This window comes from Pundamilia nyererei, unplaced genomic scaffold (genome assembly GCF_000239375.1).
Source record: "Pundamilia nyererei isolate P.nyererei 1_Seehausen unplaced genomic scaffold, PunNye1.0 scaffold00150, whole genome shotgun sequence".
NCBI lineage: Eukaryota > Metazoa > Chordata > Actinopteri > Cichliformes > Cichlidae > Pundamilia > Pundamilia nyererei.
Genome location: NW_005187551.1, coordinates 763,233 through 769,876, shown reverse-complemented (window position 1 = coordinate 769,876; position 6,644 = coordinate 763,233). Strand labels below are relative to the sequence as shown.

Here is a 6,644-nt window from a genome sequence, read left to right as displayed (position 1 = left end):
TCAGGCTGCCCTATTAGAAAGAAATGGCAGTTTTGTGTGTGTGTCAAAGTTTGCTAATCTCTGAATAATAGATTGATTTCTTGATTTAGTATCCATAAAATAAAATCCAATCTTCATAAGAATACTGAGGCTCAACATATCAAAACTAATAATGCACTAATAATGAACAGCTGTACTTTTAACATACTAATTGAAAACACTGAATTTAGTAAACCGTGAAAGTTTTGGAGGTAACATCCTCATATTATTCCTAAAGCCACTGAGGAGTCATTTTATACCATTCCCGTCTAAAAAACTCTTTAATACAGGGTTCTTGATTGATTAGCCCTCTTGTGGTTATTCCATAGCAACTAAACTCATTTTAGCTGACTAAAGACTGCAAGGTTTCCAGTCCCTGAGATGGCAAATAACCCGTAAACCATCATCCTCCCTCCACACACAGCTGAAATTATCTTTTGGAATTGGTGTGTGGTATCTTTTCTTTCCTTCAAATTGAGAATTTCTGTCATGGAGTTTCTGCTTGTGCCTCATATGGCCATGGAATATTGGGAGAATATTTTGGTGAGATTAGTGAGTTTTTTTCATGGTATCATCAAGTTTTTATTCAATGCTTTTCTTAGAGTGGGCTCAAAAAAACAAACAAACAAAAGAAAAGAAAAACGAGGTTATCGAGCTCTGCAATTATATTACCATTCACCTTGAGCTCTTTTTCAGCTCTTTTAGTTCTGCACAATTTCTCCTATGGAGACGGCCAAAAGTAATGTATTATCCCCATTTTTGTTATCATGAACTAATGAATAGTCAGCTATGAATGACTAATAAATTACAGCTTGGGAAAGCTCTAGTCTAAAGCCTTCATAAAGGCCTTAAATGGGACCACACTGACCTCTGGTCTCTGAGGACATTTTAGCACTCTTTTTCCAGGTGAAAAGCTTTTTATACTACTGAATTTTACTCAGCTCATCGGGAAGAGACAGATTCTAGACTAGTCTAGTCTTGAATTTCAATATGCTGAATGACTATGTTTTATTATTTTTTGTATTTAGATATACCCTAAATTTACATGCAACAACTGACTTCAGTTCAGTAAGTTTTAGTAGCACAGAGGACATTTGCGTCTTCCAGCCTGAATTTTAAATGTTTATTCATTTACTCAATGCGTTCAATAAAGACATGAAAAGTACAACTGTTTGTGTGTTTTCACTTTAATCAAATCGTGTTTGCTTGTAGTTGTGACTTCGATGGAGATCAGACATAATTCAATGAGTAGTCAGCACAGATTTCAGAGACTTCTTGTATCTGAATAATGTGAAATTTAGGAAGTTAGTGTTTCTCTGTCCACCTGCCTTTACTGCTTTTCAAAACGCCAATGAGTCATTGTCAGAAATCAACATATATTATTGTCAGTTGCTCTCACGGCTAATGAGTAATTAACACTAATGATAGCAATCAGACTTAGCACAATTCTGGCATCAAGATCTCCATAATAATCACTTGTCTTGACCTTATTGCTATTTCTGGTGCAGCAACCCACTGGCAACTTTTCCCCAAGAGCACAATATATGGTATAACATTTGATTAAAAAATACATTAAGAGTTTATTTAAGTCAATTTTTACACATATATTATGTCCCTGGGCTGCAAGGTAACTGGACAATATAACATATTCATAATTATGCCAATTATTTGTAATACTTTGATGCATAATGTTTGAAAATAATTGCTACTGTTTGAAAATTGTCTTACAAAGCAATCTGTTGCACTCAATGACCACCTGCAATCTAAAACCCATGGACACCAAATGCTGTATTTCCTCCCTTGAGATGCTCTGCTAGGTCTGTACTGTAGTGTTTGTGTTTGTTTGTGGGTCTCTCTGTCTTCAGTTTTGTGTTACAGTGAGTTAACTAAAAGCATGGTCTAAACTGAAAAGCAGGAGACTGATATTGCTAATATTCAGTTTCATTGCCTAGAGAAATTCTTTGGTTGTTCTTATATTATGCTTTATGTTAGTATCGATTTGCACTGTGTATTGCCATCTAATCTTTTTTGTAGTATTTGGCTTAATCTGAGAAGAGAGTGTAGTCCTGTACACTTCAGAATTCATTGTGCTATTTGTATTAGCAGTCACATCATCAATAAACACTAGTGCCCTGATCCCATTGGCAGCCGTGCATGCCGATGCCATAGCGCTGTCTCCATGTCTGGCAGATGATGCGGTATGCTTCAGATAATGAGCCGTTCCTTTCCTTTTCCATATTTTTCTCCTCCAGTCATTCTAGTACAAGTTAATTGGTTTCAACTGTCCAAGATTATGTATTTATTTATTTGGATGTCTTCTAACAAAGTCTAATCTGGCCTTGCTGCTCTTGAGTACAACCTGTATTTACAGTCAAGGCATCTCCTGAGACTTTGACAATGATAACGTCTTCAAGAGCATTCTTGACTTGGTTAGAGACAATCAAGTTGTTTTTTGTAACCAAAGGAAGAATTCTGCAATCATTCACTTTATTTGTCCTTTTTGGTTTTTCAGAGCTTTTGGTGTTGCTGAGATGGTATTCATTATTTTTAAGAATGCACCCAACACCTAAAGCTGTCCTATCTGTTTGATAGGTTTAGTTTGATTTTTCAGCATAAATGGGGTTTGCTTCACTTGATTCAACATTTCCTTGGAATTCATATTTTAGAGTTCCAGTGAGCAGCTTACAAATACACTGATTTCATATCTGCTGTTGTCAAAACAATAAAAATCATATAATTATCCAAAATCTTATGGACCTTACTGAACATAGAGAGTGGAAGAGATGGGGAGGTGTCTATCCATTACCAGTCACATAACACATAAAAAATGTGCCTGTTTGATATGGCACAAGTTTCTCACTGCAAATATCTAAATCACCATTACGATCATTGGCTTCCACTTGTCAATTTTCTGTTCAGTGTGCTTTATAATTCTAACAATGACTGAACAATGGCTTTGCCAAGTATTTGTTACTTGAGTTTTATGGGAAACTTACAACTTCTTACCTACTGCTGGGAATGACTGTTGAGAAGAAAGGGGTGGAAGGTCATATTTTGAGAGGTAAGCTGTGTAATGATACCTACTTCAAGAAAGGTCAGATGTCAGTTGCAAGATAAACTCACAGAAAGGAGAGCCAAACACAGTGAGTGGAACAAAATCCATGAAATCCATGAGACAAAAAAAAACACAATGTATAAATGACTTTTCACACAATGTTTGCTATTGTCTTAAATTTCACTAGCAGGGACCACTCCCTTGGTAACGATGAGCAATGAGGGATGAGGAAGTGTGATTAGTGCTGTGGTTTCGGGAAGGCCTTGAAGGGGACTGGCGACGGCTCTCGGGCCGGGCAGAACCCCCAAAGATGGCATTCCCTGCAGGAGCAAAGACTGGGCATAACGGAGGTTTTGGAGAATGTTGTGAATGTATACCAGGTAGGCTTGTGATGACCATCGACCCGGGAGCTTGAATGAGTGGTCAGGGATTCCTCTGTGGGAGGCAGAAGTTGCGACGCCAATGAGGAACGGATGGCCAGGGAAGTGATTTGGAGGAGTCCCGGAAGACGAGGGCGCTTGGCGAAAGTGTGAGAGGCGCCTGTCCTGTCCTGATTCGGGCGTGGCCAGATTCAGTGATGAACGGAGGATCTGAAGGTAAGATGTGCTGAGATTTTCTGAGGTCGAGGTAAAGGGTTAGTCGTTCGAAGGGTCTTAAAGGAGAGTTTATTTTGAAGTAGTATGTAGTATGTAGGCGTGGTGCTGCCCGATTGATTGGTTTGCTTCGTTTAAGGATGAAAATGAAGCAGTCTTCGGAGTCTGGGTGGATGGCAATCGTGTACGGGTGAAGAGTCAGATGGAACTTCGAGGAAGAGGGGGTGAATTCGGAACAGCGTAAGGCCGAAGAGGCGAGCAGGAACATGGCTTTGAGTGTGCATGCCAGGAAGTAGTTGCTATACTTCAGCCGGAGGGTACACATGCAGCAATGCAGAAGATCTGAAGTTCGGGGTAAGCGGTGTAGGGTCGTGGCAGGTGACTGACGCTAGAGACTTTTGATGAGTAGTGATATCTGGAATGACGTAATGTTTGGGCGTGGTGAACCTGTGAGCAGTTTGGCAAGGAAATAGATGCCGCTTTATGGAGGGAATTTTGATGCTCTGGAACCCGAAGGCATGGATATGAAGCTGGAAACTGTTGCAATGTCGAATGACAAGAAGGGCAGGTTGGAGTTTTGATGCAATGAACAGAAGCTTGCTACGAGGCTATTTAAAATCGCTTCTTGGGAGATGCTGATAAGTTCTGCGATGCTGGGGTTTAGATCTGGAACGTCGTGGCTGAAAATGAAGGAAATGGGGTTGGAGCTGCCTCTGCGTGGGGCACCAAGGCTCTGAATGTCTGGAGGGAGAGATGAGACAGGAAGTCGGCAATGGAATTGAAGTGGCCTGGAATGTGTTCCGCTCTGAATAGGAACTGATGGGTGACTGATACTGATGTTGATAATGTCGACTACAGCGAAGTTGTCGGACCAAATGAGGATAGATTTTTTTGACCATTCGTGGCCCCACAGAAAGGCTGCGATGAGTACCGAGTAAATTTCGTAAACAGCTGATGAAGGCAGGAACCGATTGTGGATATATTTACGGAACTCGGGAGGCCAAGCTGAAGAGAACCACCTTCGGCCGTAATAGCCCCCAAAGCCGGCAGAAGGGGCGGCATCTGTGAAGAGCTGAAAACCATCGGGGTGGGACAGCCGATCATTGTAGAAGAAGGTGATGCCGTTCCAGTTGGCGAGCAGAAGTTGCCAGCTCTTCGGCCCTGGAAGAGCTGTCCAGCGTGATGGAGTCGAGGAGTGACGGTTTAGATGCAGCGAGTGAAAGCAAGTGAGAGATGAAGGAGCGGCCTTGAGGGATGATGCGTAGAGCGAAGTTTAAGTGTCCCAACAGGGAGAGCAGCTGTCATTTAGAGCAAGTGGGAGCAAGGAGAAAGCTTTGGAGGAGAAGGGTGATGTGATTGAGCTTTTCGGTGGGCAGGGAGGCCTGGAAACGTTCACTGTCGAGGGTTATCCCGAGGAACTCCAGGGATGTCGAAGGTCCCTCTGTTTTCTCTTCTGACAAAGGAAGGCCAAGTTCGGAGAAGACTAACCTCAGAGTGGATAACCCGTGAGCTGGTGGTGACGTGTGAGGGGAGATGAATAGGAAGTGTTCGAGGAGGTGAACCAAAAAAGGCAGCATATGGTTGTTAGAGAGGATCCAACATAGAGCTTCGGAGAGTGAATCAAACAGCTTGGGGCTGCTTTTGCAACCGAAGGTCAGTCTGACGGCGAAATAGTAGGTATCCCTCCACTTGACTCCGAACGGGTGCCAGAAGTCAGGGTGAATCGGCAAGACCTTGAAGGCCCTTGTGATGTCAGCTTTAGAGAGCCATGCGCCTCTGCCGGCGAGTTTAATGAGAGAGATGGCATGGTTCACTGTTGAGTACTTGAGAGAGTAGTCGTCGCTGGGAATGAGGCTATTTATGCTTGGAATCGGACTGCAATGGGAAGCAGAAAGATCGATGATTATGCGCTTTTTTCCTGAATATTTCCTGGTGGCGATGCCCAGAAGGTTGATGCAAACAGAGAGGGAAGGGAGGTTCGGGGAAGGGTCCGATCATGAAACCCTCCCTGACTTTCTTGGCGAGCAGGCTGTTGACGGTTTCTGGGTCTTTGAGTGCTGACTGCAGGTTATTGCAAGTGCAAGAAACCAAAGGCTGGGCGATGATCCCTGGGTGGAAGCCCTCCGAGAAACCTTTTATTATGAAGTTGACGAAGTCTGGGTTAGGGTGATTTTGTAAGGCGACTTTTAGTGCTGGAATGTGGATGGGTGTGGAGGCTGACGGAGCTAGCCATGGCTTGGTGGGGTTGTGGGGGCATGCAGGGCGGGAATGGTTACCGCCGCAAAAGGAGCAGCAGTGAAGATAGCGGCGTTGAGACAAGGAGTCGTTGAAGTTATTGCAAATGGTACGGCCTCCAAGGTGCTTGATGGGCCTGCCCCGCCTGTCTGAATCGTGAGGAAAAGGCATGCTGGGGGTGAAGATTGTGGGTTTAGAAGGTTCTGGTACGGGATCTGGGGTCAAGCGGGAGGGAACGGAAGGACGGCACAAGGGCTGCGAATCTTTTGGGCTGGGACTATGCAGGCAGAAGCGGGATGTGGCGGGGTGCCGCACAACTTGCAGGAGAGGGAAGAACGGGCAGTGAAGACGTGGCAGTAGATTTCCTGATCGAGACTGCCCCAGAAGGTGTCTTGGTTAAATTGCTGAAGGCGAGCAGCTGCCTGAGAAGCTCTCTGTATAACGAGAAGGCTAGAGCAATCTCGACCGGGGTGAGCTCTTTCGACTGAGAAGGGGCTGCACCATGTATAATAATCGGACCATCGTGGCCATCTAGCACCCTAGGAAGAGCAGGTTGCGTGGGAGGAGGAAGAATGAGCTAGCGAAGGTTAGCAGATACAGGAGAAGGCTTTGGGGCCAGTGGGTTGGGAGGAGGAATTGCTGTGGCCAGCGAAAACTGGGTGGTGTTAGCTTGGAGAAATGGAGCCCGGGCGAAAAGGCTAGGCCAGGTGCAGCTCTGAACTTCACCAATGGGAGAAGGAAAA

General features: G+C 44.2%; 1 pseudogene; it reads right to left on the bottom strand.

Moving 5' to 3' along the window:
• Positions 1-4,147: 4,147 nt before the first annotated feature.
• LOC102202332 (uncharacterized) lies at positions 4,148-6,072 on the bottom strand (annotated as a pseudogene).
• Between the last annotated feature and the right edge of the window lie 572 nt (positions 6,073-6,644).